General features: G+C 47.9%; 1 protein-coding gene across 5 annotated transcripts in view; it reads left to right on the forward strand.

The window, feature by feature from the left end:
• The window catches only part of DOP1A (DOP1 leucine zipper like protein A), a 2,904,166-nt gene that overhangs the window by 1,385,127 nt on the left and 1,499,615 nt on the right, over nucleotides 1-19,424 (forward strand). The window lies entirely within an intron of this gene.

Consider the following 19,424-nt stretch of genomic DNA (forward strand, 5'->3'; position numbering starts at 1 on the left):
TGCCGCTTCCTTTTTGCGCTCTTTATTTCTTTTTAATGGTATATTCTTATTGTCTGAATCTCCGCCCACCCTTTCGCTTCAATGCCCACTATTTTGTCGAGTGCCTTCTGCACCTCCTTGGGTAAGCCCTTTTTATAACAAAATAAATAACACTGGTCCACCGTCTCCACCTTCCACACCTCTTGGTCCTCATCTTCTCCCATAGTGTATTGCATTATGGACTGTAGGTCCGGGATGCCGGGATATGTACGCCGTAGCCCATTGCACACTTGTGCCCTAATGTTGTTGAAAGGTGCCCCATCATGGGCATCATAGTCTAATTTTACTGCCGGATATCGCACATTGACCCATATGTCCCTGGCCTGATCACCAACAATTGCCACTAGCAAACTTTTCATATCCCCCACTGCTAGAGGAATGCTTGCTGTCTGTTTTTCGAATGCGTAAATCCATTTCCCAGCCCCAGCAGTAAGGGGTGGGAGTGCCTTGATCAAATTATTTGTATCCATTTGTGCCCAAGGCACATAATGTGCTCTCCCCGTACCTTTGTGTAATAGTGGCATCTGCGTGCCCTTCCCTTCCTTCCGGCCAGCGCTTGCTTTTTTCCTTACAACTGCCACTCTGCCATATCTATTCCTCAATCGCGGCCCCGACAAGCTCTCCACTCCTGTTGTTATCTTTGGGGCCCGTTGTCACTTCATCCTCGACAACCTCTGTTGCATCTCATTCATCCTCCCTCACTTCTCTGTCTGTTTCTCGATAGGACCTCACTGTCCCATATCCTGTGCTCCCTGCTCGCCCGACCCCACCCTCTGTCGTCTCGACATGTACATCCTTTATGGACATACTATCCAACCTAAATAAAATGTCTTGCGCCTTCCATTCATCTAGTCTGCTCCCCTTCACCTACTCTGGGCTGTTCTCAGTCGTGCCAGCTCTACACGCACCGCTTCCAGCGCCGCCTCTAACTCCTTCTGTCCCTTACAGTCTTGAGGTGGGGCAGTAACTGGGTTGGAAAGGTATGGTGGTGGCAGAGCGGTGGCTGTGGTGGGCACATAGGTCGGGTTAGTGTATCCCGTTGTTGGGTGAACAGCTAATGGATATAATCCCTTATGCTCTGTTGAAGTCCCGCCCCCTCTGTAACATTGGCCCCTCCATGGGTATCATGCGCCCCTCCCTCGTCGAGGTGCTCCACGTCCTCAATCATCTTCCAAAGATCTAAACTCTCCTTCCACTTATGGAGCTGCTTGCCTTTGTATTTTGCTGCTAAAAATGTGCTCATGTGTTCTAGCACTCCCCTATTGTGGGTGCCCTGCTCTGGTCAGGAGCGGGTCATCCTCCCTCGTCTCTCCACCACCCATTGCTTGTGGTACTTTTCGATCTTGTCTCTGTACAATGACAGCCCACCATACATGTATTCTAAAGGTGTCCATCCTCCCATTTTTGCAAATCAAGTGCTCAGATCTCCTACGCTTGCGCTGGTGCGCTGCTCACGCTGCAGTTGTCAAAGTCAAAACCAGTCTTCTTTCCCCTTCTCCCCGTTGCCCGCAGTCAAAGTTCCCTCCCCTCCCCTTCCCTTCACACACACACTCAATACCACGCTACGCTCACTCAATATACTTAAAATGCCACACCATCAACGACACACTTTGGGCCTCCACTCCTTACAAATAAGAAATCGCAATACACTAAAACAACAGGCTAAAATAACAAACTAGCTCCTAATCCGGTTTATGCCTTGAGATCACCAAATCATCTCACACATGGGGTACGCATTAATTTCTGGGTTTCATGTACTCCTACCTGGGCCACCTCTACAGTTTCTTCATCCTTTATGGCCCGATGCACACGCACATTCTTCATACTTTAAAATGCAGGCCCTAATTTAAGAATTCATTTTTTTTTTTACATTAGCAGTTCACAGCTTTGAGGCGGCCCAGACACTTATCACAGCGTCTCGTTCCCATGCCTATGGCGCACATTTCATGTGCTACGTCAGGAGGGACCACAATCTATTTGGCAGCTGTGCCTCGCGGCAGTAGCTACCTTGACGATCACCGACAGATTACACACCTATCGTGCACAAACTAGCACTTTACAAGGTCCGCCCACCAGCTCGTACCCCGACGTTAGCAGCTTGCCACACAGAGGCAGGACAGACACTCCCCAGCGTCCCGTTCCCATGACGATGACACATATGTTACGTGTCGCGTCAGGACTTACTACCAATCTCTTGGTATTTGTGCTCGGCAGCAGAAGTTACATTGACAACAGCCAACGCACTTTCGGGTAGGAACGAGCATTGAACAAGCTCGCGCCCACAACTCATGATCAGCCACTCTGCACTCACAGCAGGTAAGATGAACCTAGGAGCATTTGTCTCCTCGCCCTATTGGCACTAGGATAGACTCAGGCCAATTTTTCGGCCCATGATACCCAGTCACCTTGACCTCGTATGCATCTTGCGATTTCAGCTAGCACTGACACAGCACTTGCTCTGTTCTTTACAGATAAAAGCTAACACAGAGGGCGCTGTGGCCACCCTGCAAGCCGATTTCCAGCATCGCACCCCACTCTTGGTCAGACTCCATTGATCGAACGGGAGTCGACCACCACTTTAAAATTTGAAGCTGACTTTGATGTAACGGAGCCCCCCTCCTCCTTCCGGATCCAGCTATGGATTTTATGACCTGCGGGTAAGCTGACCCACAGAGGCCACCTCTTTATTCTGTTTTGCTACTGCTTATGCACTTGCATTCCTACCAACCAACTGATTTATATATGTCTCCCACAGGGTCGTTTGAATTGAGCCCCAATGAAGGCGGTTCAAACTACAACCTACCGCCAAAACGTGTTGCCAACCTGAATACCTACTTAGGAACCACCAGCGTTTGCCTTTCACTAAAAAGTGTTCAGGCTACCACGTCGGCAAACAACAGACCCCATGAACTAATATTTCTAGCCAAAATAATACGCTAGAATCAAAATTCACATTGACTTGCCCATTAAGGGCACTTTTATGTTTTATACTTTCGATCACTGGTTACATCTCTCTTATCTCCATTTCCTTCTATTCTCTTTTCCTTAGCTCTATTTTCACCTCAGATATTTCAATACTCACTAGGCCTCATTACAAGTCTGCTGGTCCAGACATAACATTGCCGGTTAAACCGTACCGGCACAGTTTACTGGACTGGCTAATTCCGACCTGCGATCCCAGAAACACCATCACCTCGAAGCCACCCCCACAATGACACGCACCCGGAATTTGCATCGGCGGAAACAGCGTGACGAATCACCGACGCACCCCCAGTCACTGGCAATGTGTAACACCGTGCTCATTACAAGTAGCACAGACATGGAAACACCACCCAAAAAAGGGCAGAAACACCATGACCATCGTGGCGGTACCGCCGGCACCGCGGAGATGGTGTTAAACAGTGGCAGGTGAGCTGAATCAGGCCACAGGTGCACAAAATGAGGCCAGCTGCACCACGTAGGCAAATGGGAGCCTACAAAAGTGCCACACCCAGGCCACCTTCAAACACAACCATGCTGACGGCTGCTGTAGCAGCATTTGGGCTAGTGAACCTACAGGCAGCAGTGCACATTGTGCCAGCAGTGGGGCAGAGGAGGAGGAGGAGGAGGCGGCGGCACAGGCGGCAAATTGTGAACCCGGTACCCATACCAAACATAAATGTGCAGCCGGCACGAACCCGCAGGCAGCCTGTAATACCTCGCATCAGGGCCTCACCCTGGAACCTGACCCCAGGGCAGATCCACACATTATACCGGCTTGACCGTCCATCGTCACCCTAATCGAGGAGGCTGAAATCAGCAGCCGCATTGCCATCCAGACTGCAACACCCTCCCCCGCCCGCCCGTGCTGAAGGTTGTCTACTGAATTTCCTTGGAAGTGGAACATATCAGCACACTGTTGGTCAGCAGCCCTGTCTATCTACCATACTTGACCAAGTACTGGATGCGCTCCTGACCCATGCGTCAGAGTACAGTTCCTTAACTCATACCCCTGCCCAGGTCATTGCCACCAAGTTGGCCTTCCATGCCATCGCAGGGATGCCAAATTGCATAGGTGCATTAGACTGCACCCCCGTTGATTTGACAGTTCCACATGCAATGGAGGCAGTGTACCGCAATAGGAAAGAATTCCACTCACTGAATGTCCAGATGGTATGCAATGCTGGACTAGTGATCACCTATTGCTGTGCACGTTTCCCTGGGTCAACACATGACTCAATAGTCTTGCGGAATTCGACATTGCCACGCTAATTGGAACGCTATGCAGGACAAAGCACATGGCTGTTGGGTAAGTACAACTGCCAATGCATGACCCCTGTGCAAGGGGGGGGGGGGGTGACAAAGGCACACATGTCCCGTGCATTTGGGTGCGCACAAATGCCAATGCATGATCCCTGCCCAATGGCATGGACATTCGCCACACCCCACACATTGCAACGCTTCACATTCAAAATTGCCACAGTGTGCAAGTACCTACCCTGCTAATGCCCATGCACACCCTAGACATGTTGTGGCACCACAAGCAAGGTCGACATGAGGATGTGAGTCCCTCGCCCGCCCAATGCACCTGTGCTCCCACAATGCACACGATGTGCGCTTACCCGGCAGTGTTCATTGCTCACATATTCACAGTGACCAGTGTCTGACTGCTGCAGGTGTGGCCATCACAGCACAATGCCCTAGTCACCCACCACATATGAACTCATGGGCATCAACATGTGTGCGACAAGTCGTTGCCCAATTCCAGTGCACTAATGTGACCATCAATAACCCCTGCATGGTATTGTCCACCAAGCTTGATCATAAGAGGCCCCATATAACAGATTCACAAACGGGCCATAATTGTACTGCGTCTGATTCAGACAGTGAAACCACGAACACTAACACGTGCCCTTGCTTTCACTCCCATACAGGTGATGCAGGATATGCACCCACACCATGGCTGATGACACCCATACAAAGGCAGAGGAACAGGCATGAGGAGGCCTACAACAGGGCACACATACGCACACGTGGCATGATAGAGCGTACCTTTGGATTACTCAAGGCCAGGTTCTGCTGCTTGAGCCAATCTGGAGGCTCATTGCTGTACAGCCCAGTCAAGACGGGGAAAATAGTGCTTGCATGTGCCATGTTGCACAATCTGTGCATACGCAGGAACATTCCACTGCCCCCGGACACACGATGATGATGATGATGATGATGATGATGATTATTATTATTATTATTATTATTATTATTATTATTATTATTATTATAATACTCCCTGGCAGGGGTGCCCAGGATGGACAACATGCACGGGCAGCACTCATTCAAAAAATGTTTTGAAAGACTTCACATGCACATCATGTACTTCATGTTTTTGCACAACATTAAATGGTTTGAATGCACATGAAATGAAGGATGTCCACTCGTCACTTGCATTTCCAAAATAGTTTATTCACAACATAACAGGGATGTGGGGAATTGGATGGAAAAGAAGTACACCCGTGCCCACCCACCTCCCCAACGTGCCCACCCCCCAAACAGGCCCCAACCGACTAACCCCACTAAGGACCACCCCCACCTCCTCAACGTACCCACCCCATACGACAACCCCATCCCAACTGTGCAGATGACAGTCCAATGTTCATCACACTATTTGCGAGCACGCTTGTGGGCTCATGTGTTCTTCCCAGAAGGTCCCGTTAGCCGGGAGGACCGCCTCTGTGGGCTACTTGCCACCGAACCTGAAGGGGTGCTGCTTGTAGATGGCACTGGTGGTGTTGCAGCTGGCACATTGCCCATGAATGCCTGTTGGGCCACTTGCATTGACTCCGATATGGTCGACATTACATTGTTCCCCTGCCTCACCCGCCGTGACAGGACCATGTTAGTGGTTGCGAATCTGCCTATTGCCCAAGACAGCCTACACACAGAGGTGGCAGTGCTCTCCCTCTGCATTCTGGCCTCCTCACGCTGCAGCCTGGCCTCCTCACATTGCAGCCTTGATTCCTGTAGTTGTTGCTCTACTAGCTGCGTGAGGCTGGACTGGTGTTACTCAATGCGCAGGAGGCGGGTGCTGAGTTCAGTGATTGAGGGTGTGGGTGAGCGCATTGGGCTGTGGAGTCCTGTTGGGCTGAATACTAAGTCCTGTAGGGGAGTGATGTCTCCCCCGTCATCCTGATCCTGTGGTGCGTCAGCACACTGTTGAATCGGTGCACTATTGCCGCTACATGCCTCCTCCTCAGTGGTATCTGGACGGGCACTGGTGGGTGCGGCAGATGTGGCTGCAGGTGTTGGATCTGTGGCAGCATGCTGCCCTGGGGATGGGGGTGTCCGTAGCCACCAATGGTTGTGTTGCAGAGGTGCTGGCAGTGGCATCCTGCGATGGACGGGTAAGTCGGCTCTGTGCGGTAGTATGTGGTGTGGCCTGTTGCGCAGAATCACGGTCGGTTGGTGTGCCTTTGGAGAGATGCAGGGCATGCTGTTAGTTGTGTGGCAGGATGTGAATGGGTCCATCACATGCAACGCAATCCTCATACTTTGTCCACTTGCATGTACACACATTTGACGGGTGATGCACTCAGGTGTGTTTATCTCAGCTTGCACTCAGTTACACGCTGTCTGCCTGTCCTGGGGGGCATGTCTCATGTGCGTGTGGAGTGTGGTGTGGGTCATTGGTGGATGCATTGGGTCACTATGGGCCTGGCGGGGAGCAACATTCACACTCATGGCTTTCAACTCTGTGTACTTAACAGCATCGCCAGGTGGGCTGACTTCGGCCTCTGCTTCACCTACGCCCTGTTTCCCTTCGAGGTGCAGGACACTACTGCACCTCTGCTCCCATGTCTGGAGCTTCAGGGGTGATGCAGGCCCTACGCCTGTGCTGGTGCTGTGCTGGCGGTGTGCTGCCATTACGTTGCGCACGCGTAGCCGGAAATCATCCCGCTGCTTGTGGAAGTCTTTGACTGTGCGCACAGTCACACCAACTGCAGTGCACTTCTGTGCTGCTGCCGCCCAGATCTCCTTGCGCCGCAGCTGAGTGCTGTGCCTTTGGTCGGCACTAAACAGCTTTGGGACATTTTCTACGATGTGCTCCACCAGCACTGTCAATTGGTCGGCACTAAACAGCTTTGGGGCATTTTCTATGATGTGCTCCACCAGCACTGTCAATTCAGGCTCTTGAAGCGTGGCTTCCGCTAGCGGCTGGCTGGGATGCGCAATGCCATTTTCCTTGTGGTGTGTAGCAAGTCCCAGTGGAAGTAGGCCTGTGGTTGCAGAGGATGGCAGTGGATTGTCGATTAAGTAATGGCCGCCGCTCTCCTTCCGGTTTTCGCGATCACTGTGTTTCTGGAAACGGTATTACTGTATCCGTGTCAGCGGATGCGGTTATGGATATACCGCTGCCATGTTTCCCAGGTACATCCGTATCCGTGGGTGTTTGCGTCCTGGCAGTGACACCGTTTCCACAATGGTCTGGTGCGCGCGACCGACAACCCGTATTCGCACCTTATTTCCGGATGCTTGCGGACGCAGTAACAGTGTCACCGCCTTCTTGGAAATAACGGATTCCTGACCGGCAGACTTGTAGTGAGGCCCACTGTCTGGAATTCCTCGGGAGGCAATTTTGTGTTTGTTTTAATTTTTCATTTTGTTTTTGCCCTTTCCAGAAACTGAAATTAATTTGGGTTATTCCTTCTTTAATCAATTGTATATGTAAACTTACCTGTTTACTCAGGTACTCTGTTAGGCAGAATTATATGCAGTACCCTTTGGGAACACTACACACAATTAAGACTACAAGTGACAGTACAATTTCACTTTTGGTACAAGCCTGTACTACACAGTTATAGTGGTAGCAGTAGCGGAGCAGCCAGACTTATCTCAAGAGTAAGTGAGCAGTACAAATAGTTACACAAGGGACAGCAATTACTATGGTTCAGGCAAACACTGACTCAAGGTTTCTAAGTAAAAGAATATATATTTATTTACTCAACAGTTGTAGAACATTTCACTATTATAAGCAAGTTAAAAATCACAATCAAAAATACACCACACCACTTCCCTTAAATTCCAGACAAGTTAAGCTCACAAAATGAAGTGGGAGCAAAATGCAATTTAAAAGGGAGGGAAAGACAAAGTTATTAGAAATTAGGTAAAACCAACAGGTACGTAAGCAGAGCAACTGAACAAGAGAGGCTACAAGGGTGAGATCAGATAGAAAAGGCTTAGGCCCAAAGTCAATGGTTCAAAAGTCTTTTGCTCAAGATTATAGGTTCAATGTAGGTCGCGGTAAAGTTCGGGGCACAGATTCTGGACGAGGGTGGTTGGTAGAAAAGTTAGGTAGAAGAGAAGGACAAGCCCTCGGATTGGAGAAAGATTTCAAACACTTTCACGAAACGCACAACCGGATTTGCACAGTACCTTAAAATGGAGAGGGAGCTGTAGCTGAGGTGGACGTTCCTGGTGGTTCCTGAAGGCTCACAGTTCCTGAAGCGACTGTCGGACTGACACGAAGTAGAAAGACTGGAGGGTCCTGCGCCACCCAGGGAAGAAACCAGCAGCAGAGCAAAACAACAAATAAAAGGTGCGCTCCTTAAAACCCAAGCAGGGTCTGACATTCCTGGCTATCCGGCCCACTGTAGCTGTGTACAGCGAATTCGACCAGAGGAGGGGTCCTGGCTTGCAGTTTGGGCAAACTGGTTGGTCCCACCAGCTCAAGGGAAGAAGTTTCCTGGAGGATCTTCTCTGTCGTCGGATTTGGAGATTCGGACCTACAGCAGGGCTTCACTGGGCGGTTTAGTCGTGGTAGGGGTCCTTGTCTTCCAGTTCCTCGTTGGTTCTTTCGTTCCAGTGGCGACTCTGCTCTTCCAGTCCCTGAGACTTGCTTTTTATGCTGTTTTCCCCCATTCATACAGCCAGCCTGTCAATCTCACAGCAGGGTGGCTGGCCTGGCAAGGCCATTCCCCTTAGCCAATCAGACAAGAGTGCCACTTGGGTTACTAAGGCAACCCATGGCAGGGGTCCGAAGATCCCTCCCTCACATCCTGCCTACCTAGACTATCAGGCGCCTTAAGGAATGCTTCTGTGCAGAAGCCCGCGAAAAGACAGCGAACAAAGGAATCCTCCCCGGTTTGGCGCGCAGAGAAAAACACGAGAAAGACTTTAACAAAAAGAAATGGCGAATAAACCCAGCCGGAACCAAAATAAAATGTATTTGGTCAAGCGGGTTTATGTTCGAGGCTTCTATAATAACCTAAAACAATACCACGTTTATATAATATAATCGCGGTAGAAAAGTTCGGGTAGATACCACTGCCACCAGCCAAGTCGTAAAGTTAAGGGAGCAAAACAAGGCTCCAAGAGGCACAGACAAAAAGGGATAAGAGTTAACCCTTTCCAGTACCCCATGTAAGATGGGGTGTACTGGGTCTGCATTTTAAAGTGACTATATAAAGTTAATGGCAACTTTACCTGTTTCTGGGGGACAGCAGTCAGCCCCAGAAAAATTGAGTCAGGGGGAAGTCTTAAAGACAACCCTGTGTCACTGCACTGAAGGTGCTGTGTAAAACACAATAAAGTGGTGCACATGGAGTAGGTGAGGCTCCAGTTGCCCAAGATCACACAGAAAGTAAAAACACACACAGCAAAACACATGTGAGAGTGGGGAAAATGCTCACACTCTTACTGTCAGGCTTTCTCAAATCTGATGTTGTCCCCGGAAGCTGCTGAACCCCCGCAGTCCCCTTTGGATGCTAACCTCTTAACTGGTAACAAACAGTTCAGTTGAGAGCACCCCCAAGGGAAAGGGGGAAAATGGGACAAAATAATAAACTTCAGGTTTTGCTCAGCTTCTTTATCTGCCAACCTGTTGGTGAAAATAACAACAATTCACTTTAGTCACTAACCTTTGAATTCCTTGGCTCTGACTTCTCTTTATAAATTTAAGTAAATAAACACGCCACCATACCTGATTATCCTCTGTGAATAACGTAGAGGACGTGTATGAATTCTACTGAAGAAAACATAAAAATAGAGTCTTAGATGCTCTTACTGATTTCTTCAATTTGGTTTTGCAGAAAACTGCTATCTCTCTCAGTTTAAGGAGTTTGTCTTCAAGCAGTTCAACTGTCTTTTGCCTAAAACAACCCACTGGTAATATTATACATGTAGTTTGTATTGGTGTCTATCATCAACACAAATTCCAAGAATGACACTCTAACCATTCAATTTAAAATTGTTTGTTTTCTGAATGTGTAAAAGTGTTCATTAATTGGATCTTTTGCTTGCAAAGAAAATCGCTCGTTAAAGAAGCGTTCCTTTTACCAGAATATGCGCATGCGTGAAAATATTGTTTACTCCTTCTAAAATGGAAGCGCACATGAACAAGGAATTGAGTTCAAAAATGAAACTGGCTTGGGCGCATGCGTAAAGGAACAGTCTTCCACTCTTCTTAATATGAATTGCTCCAACAGGAAAGGAGTAATTCCTCAGTTCCAGAGACTAATCCTTGAAGAGACAGCCCAGTGAAGATCACGCGCCAGGTTAGAATGTTAGTAAATTAAACATAAAGTCTCGGAGTCGCGTGGCTACCACACTGTCACTTGCGCAGACAGTGTAAGATTTCTAACGCTAGTCCGACGCTAAGAAAAAGCACTGCTACCGAACAAAAGGTACAGTACTCAATAAACTTCTATACGGCCGAAAAAACACACGACGCTAAAATGAATAGCAGACCTCCACACTCCAATTTGCCAGGTGCAAAAAATGTGACGCAGTTCAATTAAGTTAAATACAGTTCTAGAAGTTCAAAAATAAATACTTGAAAGAACAAAAAGAATTACTATATAAACAAAAACTAAGAAAAAACAGGAACAAGTTAATTAATAGTTTTGATATTTAACTCCTGCTTGATAATCATAAAATTCCATAAAAGATAATGAAATCACTTAGCTTGCTTCTTTCTTTCACCGGAACGTTTTCTAAGTTTCTTTTTAAAATCTCCAACACTTTCCTGGTCCAAATAACTAATATTAGGCACAAGGGCCTAACTAAAGTTTTCTAAAACTTAAGAGCTTCAAACATAAGACCTTCCAGCTGGGCTTCTGACAATGAAAGGCGGTTTAGAATGTTCCAACAATGCCTTTCTTTTACTTCTGGCCAATCACTGATCCTTTTGGAATTCTCCATTTTGACTTGGGAAGCTCTCCACACTCTGCACAGAAAGTTAAGGCCCAAACCATACTATGTTAATCATATCCTCATTCATCCAAATCCCACGAAACCTGACACTTACCAGGTGAAAAAATAAACCTTAGAAATCCAGCGAAGCTGCTGAGGGACTCATTAGGTAAGGGGAATCAGCCATTCATTGAGAATTCTCCCTAACACTCTACTTCAGGTATAATTCAAACACACCATTTTTTGCATTCTATGTATGTGTGTATACTGTTCATTTTACGTTTGTACTCCAATAAAAACAATTTTAACCACTTGGCTTCACGACTTAGTGGGTCACACAAGAGCTAATGCTTAGAATTCACGGATCAGCAATGGTGCATGAGAAGTATCCAATATCTATTATTAATTGCTTTCATTGATTATTTTCCACAAATTACATTGTATATTTATGTATGGTTGCTACGAGTGCCGCTTAAGCGGACCAATAATGATGGGACAACTAAATTAAGCAACCCACCCCTGTGGATTATAGATTATACTCAGAATCTGTCTTGATGTTATGTATTCCTGTGGTAGACTCCTGTGTTGATAAAATAACAATCTAGAACAACAAATAATATATTCGAGCTCATTCATTATGCAGAGAGCCTACTTGTTTGAAGCTGTGTCACAAAATAAATGGCACCATCATCTCTCCTCACTCGCGAAAATTCCCTACACACCTTTATTTTCTTTCCTTATTATTCCTCTTAAAAAATTCGTAATTAAAGCGAAAAATGTCTCCTTTATCATACAATCAAACGCACACTTCCGTCATTCGCACAATCCTCATTTTCCACACACATACACACACCGTTCACCTACTTGATATCACTTGCAAGGATATGCTCACATATGTGTGTTCACTCGAACGCCTCCGTCACGGGGTCCCAACAGCGGCCTGCACTCTCCACGGAGCCGCGCCATGCTTCAAAGACCAGACAGGATTTCTGTAAAATCGGTTGGTGCACACCTCTGCGTCTGACGTGTCTGGGACTGGTCACTGCAGGTGGGCGCATCCCCTTCGCAGAAGCGGTCTGGAACCCTCCATCGGCACGTAGGTCGCTGGGATCACGTCGGGGCCACCAAATGAAGGCAAGCCCCTGCACGTTCACACCAGAAAGAATACAACCTGCTAGGGAAAAAGGCCCAATACACTGCTTGCAAGGATAACAAGGTTTTATTCCTACAAACGGGAAGTTCATCAGCAAAGGACTCTGCTGCCGCCGAACGTTCTGGCAAAATCTGCACGAGCAGAACCTTATGAGGGTATACATAGTCATCAGGAACATCATTACATACAGTGAAAACCTGCATGGCTGGTTGGCGCGACTCTATACATGGGTTGCCTGCTACATAGGGGATGCCAGGCCTTTTTGTCCGTCTCCGTCCGGTGCTGCTGGGCTAGTCATCTGCAGTAGAATCAGGGCTTGATAGGCAATTAATTACTTTGAAGACAATGCCACTTTATCACTGTACCGGTGCACCTGGCAGACACAGATATGGGACGAGGGAGAGAGTCCAGGTCATAACTTGCATATTTCACTCATTCCCAGATGCACCCGTAACCTCACACAAATCACGTGACCCAAATGTGAAGGCGAGATAGCCTTGCTTTCTTATCGATCTGGGGTCTTACAGCTTTATGGTCGGCTGCCTGTCAGGGTCTTGTGATCAAAGCATAGGAGGGCTGTAACCCTGATGCTTGGATATTGGGGTTGAGGGATCATGCTATCTGTATCATGGAATGGTTACTGCAAAGAGGCGCTCTGCTCCCTTTTCGTGGCTTTGCAGAGCACATTCTTCCTGAGGCGCGAAGGCCTAAACCTCTGGGACAATGAAAGGCTTGTAACTACTTGAAGCTCACTCGTGGTGTGGGTTATGTCTTGTGTTAACAATGCAGGTCTAATATTAACTTGTTTGATGCTTTTGCTGCGCTTGGCCCTCCGTTCCAAAATGGCTGCTAATAACGAAGATGGAGTTTACACTTGCCTCTACTGTATAGCTCCTAATGCATGCATTATGCGATTGTGCTCTCCTGCGCGCGCACACCCCTCCCCCCTGCTCTCTCGACGTGCAGTCTATCGATTGTTTCTCATTCGGAACCGCCTATGGGAGTGGGAAGACCATCTCTCCTTCCCAACACAAGGCCCGATCAAAAACGTACAATGGTGCCCACAGGAGATGCAGCACTTGACACCTGCCCAGCACCACCCTTCCTTTACAGCCCGGGTTTCTTTCTTCATTCCTTCATCGATTGATGCAAATAACCTAAGACAAATGAAGGCTTTCAATAGTGAACAAGGCCGACACCCTCAGATTTCTTAAGACCACCTACAACCCCTCTCTCGAAAAACCAGAAAAACATATTCATGCGTTTCAGCTAGAAGAACTATTGCTCCCGTCCAAAGGAGCATAGACAGTTCATCCTTTTCCAGTGGGATCAGGGTGTCTACTTTAATTATTTCCTGGTGGGGTGAGACCCAGACTTGCAATTTCCTCTGCTCTGTCGTTTCAGATGCTCACACTACAAATTATTCTCGGCCAGCTTGCCATGGGAGACTTTCAATCGTCCTTAGACATGGAGGACACCTATTTCCATGTTCATTCACCACCGTCATCGCAAATTCCTATGCATGCAATCTGCCTCTTTCGAGTCAAGGTCATCCCCTTTGACCTTAACCCCGTCCCAATGGTGTTTACAAAATGCTTTGCCACAGCTGAGGCACACCTCAGGAAGTCTGGGATCCATCTCTACACTTGTTTAGGAGACTTGGCTGAACAGAGCCCCATCCCTCACACAATACATGCAACATGAAAGGGCCCCAGAAGCCTGTCTAACATCGTTAGACTTCTCTCTCAATTACAAGAATTCATCTACAATGCCGTCTTGATAAATGCTCTTCGTAGGGGCCCTTGTGGACACCATGACTTCCACTTCCACCCCACAAGTTGACCGGGTCAGCTCAATCCTCTGAAAAGGCCAAGCATTGTCTCAACAACAGGATTCTTCAATGCAAGTGCTCATAAAAAACTGCAGGCTCCACATGCGCCCCCTACAATAATTTCTGGATGCCTGCTGTGATCAGTTCTCCAGACATTGGGATGACAAATTCTCCATTACCAAACCCTTTCACAACACACTGATTTGGTGGAAGGACATTGCCATCCTTACCAGTGGAGCTCCTTTCACAGTCCAAGGCAATCAATTTACTGTGACGACTGACAAATCCATGGAAGGCAGGGGAACCCACACTGCCAATCTTCACGCCAGAGGCCTCTGGTCATCAGAGGAAAAGTCTCTCCATGTCAATGTTCTGGAGCTCAGGGCGGTGTTCTTTCCTGCTCTATCTGCAAGGGAAGGTGTTATAGGTGTTTACAGACAACAAAACCATGATTTCCTACATACGAAATCAAGGCAGCACCAGATCTCCGACCCTCTCCTGCGAGGATCCATCACTATGGATATGGGCTCAGGCCTAAGGAATGTTTCTGTCCCCTTTTCCCTTTGCGGGCATACGCAACTTTGTGGCCACATCCCTCAGCAGGGAGCTACCCTCCTCTTTGTAACAAAAGGGACAGCCTAAGGTCTGGCAGGACGGAGAGGCTGAACTGGTACTTTGTACGAGGGGGTGGTCCTGTCCTCAAATGTTTTCAAACTGCAATGATTCGTTGCAGTGATTATTCAAAAGACCTCTCTATTATTAGTAATACATCTTGGCAAGTATGCTTTACTGGAAAAGAGGTACTAATCCAACTACTGGAGAAAAACTACTGTTGCCTTTATTTTAATTAGGCCACACATGTAGGTGAAAAGGAAAGTAAATATACAAATTAACACATCACCAAATGAACAAACAAACACTTTTTGTTAAGTCAATACCAGGTTATTCAAGTGTTCTGTACACATAAATTTCAAAAAGGTGCATGTACATTTGTAACAGGCGGACACTGAAAAACACACTTTCGGATGTATAGAAAGCCAAATTCTAGTGTCCTGTAGAAATACATTGAAAATTCAAAGGCACACATACGCAGTTTGTGTGGTGTGATATGATTTCTCCTGTACACAGTTTGGCTAAGTATTGCTTCATATTAGTCAGAAACTATACAGTTAAACAATGTCGTGAGAGAATCAAAGCAAGTTGCTATGTGACCAAAAAAAACTTAAAAATAGGGTCTGCTGTAGGTTGGTTTGGAAGGGATAACCAAAAAACTGGACACAAATAGGAGCTCCTCCAGAACCTAGTGGAAGTTATCTTACGAACATGGGGGAAGCTGGAGGTGGACCTGTTCTCCACAAACGTCAACTCTAAATTCAACTCGTTTTCCAACAGGTTCTCTCAATCAGCCAGCTTGGGAGATGCCTTCATGTTGTCGTAGAACATGAGGTTCCTGTATGCCATTCCATGCTTACCACTCCTATCTAGATTCCTCTTTTTTTTAAACATCTTTTTATTAGCATTTTTAAGAAAAACATCAACATCTCCCCAACAATCCCCCACACCTACCCACCTAAAACCACACTAACCGGCCACACCCCAGTGTTCCAAAATCCCCCACCAAGATGAAGTTTCCCACCTCAGTTCACGAAAGGTCCAACAGTCTGAGCCGATGCGGGCGCCACCCGATTCTAAAGTCATCTCTAAGAAAGGCCAATACCTCGCCCCACTCGCTTGCAAAGCTCTGCAATGCATTGTTCATAGCGCACGTTGCCCGTTCCACCGCAACCAACTCCCAGACGACTCTGAGTCAATCTTGAAATGTTGGAACCAACAGCCTTTTCCAGTTCCGAGCAATCGGCATCATACCTGCCAAGATAAGCAACACCTGTGCCCTTTCACTTGTGCCCAAGGCAGGCTCCATGTCATGATGCCTACCTCCAAGGAGCCAGACCAGGCCCAGCTACCCCAGAGGCAGACATCATGTCCCTGAGGGAAGTCTCAGCAGCCCTAAGTAGGGGCCCTGTGGACTCAGTCCTGGCGCCTTTGGCGCCAGGCTCATATTGGACAACAGTCCTGGCGCCATAGGCGCCAGGCTCATAAAAGATGACTTTGTGTTTAAAGGTGCTTGGTGTAAACTTACCTGATGCAGACCATGCTGTAACATCCGGGCCATCTAGAGGCCTGAATGGGACTACTTTCTCTTTGGGGACTACTTAACCACACGGGTGTGGCCGGAGGAAGAATACATACCTGAGAGGGAGGATACATACCTGGAAGTACTTTGAAGGCTATTTAAGCCACGCCCAAGCAGCAACTCACGCTTCGCGTTGTTCTGCATCTAGCAGCTGGACGCTCACCGTGTCTGCTCCTGCATCCTGACTTCTGCCACGCCCGCCAGCATCCTGGAACACCTGTAAAGGGAGAAGAGAATAGGAGAAAGAAGGGTCCTTACCTGCTAAATCCGCATTCCGGAGACATTTCGCCGACGATCCTGAAAAGGAAGACATTCATTTTAAAAGCACATCGCATCGATCGCTGCAGCGCCGCATTCCACTCACCTTTACTAGGCGCCTCCATGTTCATCAGCGACCATCTGGATCCACAACCACATTTCAGAGCCTAGGGAGAAAAAGACAAGAACAAAGGTGAGCTAGGGAAGAGAATAAGAAAACCTTAATTTGCCATCATAAGACTTACCTGTTGGGTCATTCCCACTTCATTTCGGGTCGGTGCCGCATCCTGGCATTTCCGGACCCCGGCCCCTAAGGGGAAAAAGAGACATCAGCGTTATTGAGCGAATGCTAAGACATTACCAGAACGCTCATTAAAGACTTACCTGATATCTACTGGAACTGCACCTTTCACTTCGGGTCGGTGCCATATCTCCGGCATTTCCGAACCCCGGCCCCTATGGGGAAAAAAGACACAAGCATTAGTGCATTAATGCAAGGACACTAAAGGAACCTCTCCTCAAACAACTCACCTGAGTTTCCTTCGTCGGTTCCATTGCTCATCTCAGAATCTTTGTTCTGCACCTGAAATAGAGACAACGGACAATTATTTTGGGCTCATACTTATAAACAGAATTCTCACAGTACTTTACCGGGAAGGTCAAGCAAACTTGAACTCTCTACAATCCATGATCCAGTGAAGTAACTGGATTACAACGCGCCCCTGCATCAGAAGCAGGATGGAGAGCTCGTCCTGTCAGACCCTAAGGTGAGACTTCACGGGGAATCGCAGAAGGGTTTCGTGGAGGGTGAGAAGTGAGTGGGAGGCTTACACATTATCCCGCAGATTGTTAATACTCCCTTTTCATACACAGAAGGATATTTCTGCGAGTCAGACAAGCCAGATTTGAGGGTCCGGTCCTGTCCATCTTCCGAGTCCTGCGCTTCACCATAGAAGAGGCAACAGCACTCCAAACCAGGCCTGCGCCTCAGTGGGAGACAGGTGAGCGTAACACTCCATGTCTTTGCGCTGTATGCCCAGTAAAATCTGCTCTGGGGGCCTGGTTTCCCCTAGATCAAAGACCTGTTGCTGAACATTCCGAATTTCCCCCCAGTAATGCCCTAACCTGGGACATCCCCACCAGATGTGCTCCGCAGTCCCCACTTCTCCACACCCCCTCCAGCAGTCCTTTGAGGTTCCAGGAAATAGCTTGTGCAAGCGCGCGGGAGTGTAGTGCCAGCCATAGATAAGTTTGTACCAATCCTCTCGAATTTGGGACGCTCTAGCTACTTTCGGGATAATCCTCCATAACCTCCTCCACTCACTCTCCTCTATTCCTTTTCCCAGAATCCTCTCCCAATTACTCATAAAGGCCCCATTTTTCTTCGATTTGGCCTCCTCCGGAATCCCATATAGCTGTGAGATTAACCCTTTTGAGCCATCATTAGACATTAAAAAAAATTCGAATTTGGTAGGGTCTCCAGTAGTCGCCTCTCTATTAACAGGATGCAGCAGCCAATGGCGTAGCTGGTAGTACCATGATCTTTCCCCCTCGCCCAGGGGGCGAAATCTCGTTTGCATTCGGGGTAGGGGCTAATGTCTTTCCCAATAAACATGTCCCGCATCCTCCTACACCCCCCTTCCTTCCATTTCCTAAAAGCCCACTCCTCTAGCCCTGGAGAGAAATCCCACTTTCCAAATATTGGCGTGAACGGAGACGGGAAGGAAGTGATACCCCTTTGCCTGGTTAATCTATCCCAGTTGTCCGCCATTAATTTAGTAATAGAACTAAGGTACATATGATTAGGTCTGAGACTTTTTGGAAGCCAAAGCACCACGTCTAGGTCTTGCTTGGTTATTGCCCTATCCATTTTGACCCAGTGTTTTTTCCCTCCTTGCTGGAGCCATTCCCTTATAACCCTTAACTGCATGGCTTCGTAATACAGCCTGAAATCGGGTAGGGCCGGACCGCCCTCCCTCCTTGGGGCCGTGAGAAGCTGTCTAATGACTCTGGCCGTCTTACCCTCCCAGATAAAGTCATTGGTCAGGGTTTGTAGCTCCTTGAAAAAGTGTTCCGGTACCTTCTGAGGCACCGCTTGGAACAGGTATAGGAGGCGAGGGAGAATCACCATCTTTATAGCTGCAATTCTCCCTATCCAGGAAACACAGAGATTTTGCCACCTTTGAAGATCTTTTCTAATGCTTTTCAGTAGCGGGGGGTAGTTAGCTGATACCCACCCCGAGTGTGTCGGGGTGATACCCACCCAGAGAGTGTCAGGGTAAGTTTCACCCCCAAGTACACAATTCCCCCAGGTCACCAAGCGAAGGGTGAGGTCCTCCGGAGTTCTTCCCGCTCATCCTTCCCCAGACCCAGATCCATCAATTCCGACTTGCCCATGTTGACGCGTAATCCCGAGACCTCCCCAAATTTCTCTAGCAGCAGTGTACTAGCGTAACAGGACTGGGAAGGGGCTGAAAGAGTAAGCAACATATCGTCTGCAAAAGCAGCAACTTTGTGTTGGTAGCCCCCGAATGGAATACCACAGATATCCCCTGAGTCCCTGATGGCCTGGAGTAGAGGTTCCAGATATATGGCAAATAATAAAGGGGACAGGGGGCAACCCTGCTTCGTGCCTCTTTGTAAGTAGAAAAGCCTAGATGCCATCCCATTCACCATCACCCTGGCTCTAGGCCCATTATAATTGGCTTTAACCATTTGCAGGTAGGCCCCTCCCAGTCCCATGCGTTCCATAACTTTAAAAAGAAACAACCACTCCACTCTGTCGA

Source organism: Ambystoma mexicanum, chromosome 4p (assembly GCF_040938575.1).
Source record: "Ambystoma mexicanum isolate Mex_15411 chromosome 4p, UKY_AmexF1_1, whole genome shotgun sequence".
Taxonomy (NCBI): domain Eukaryota; kingdom Metazoa; phylum Chordata; class Amphibia; order Caudata; family Ambystomatidae; genus Ambystoma; species Ambystoma mexicanum.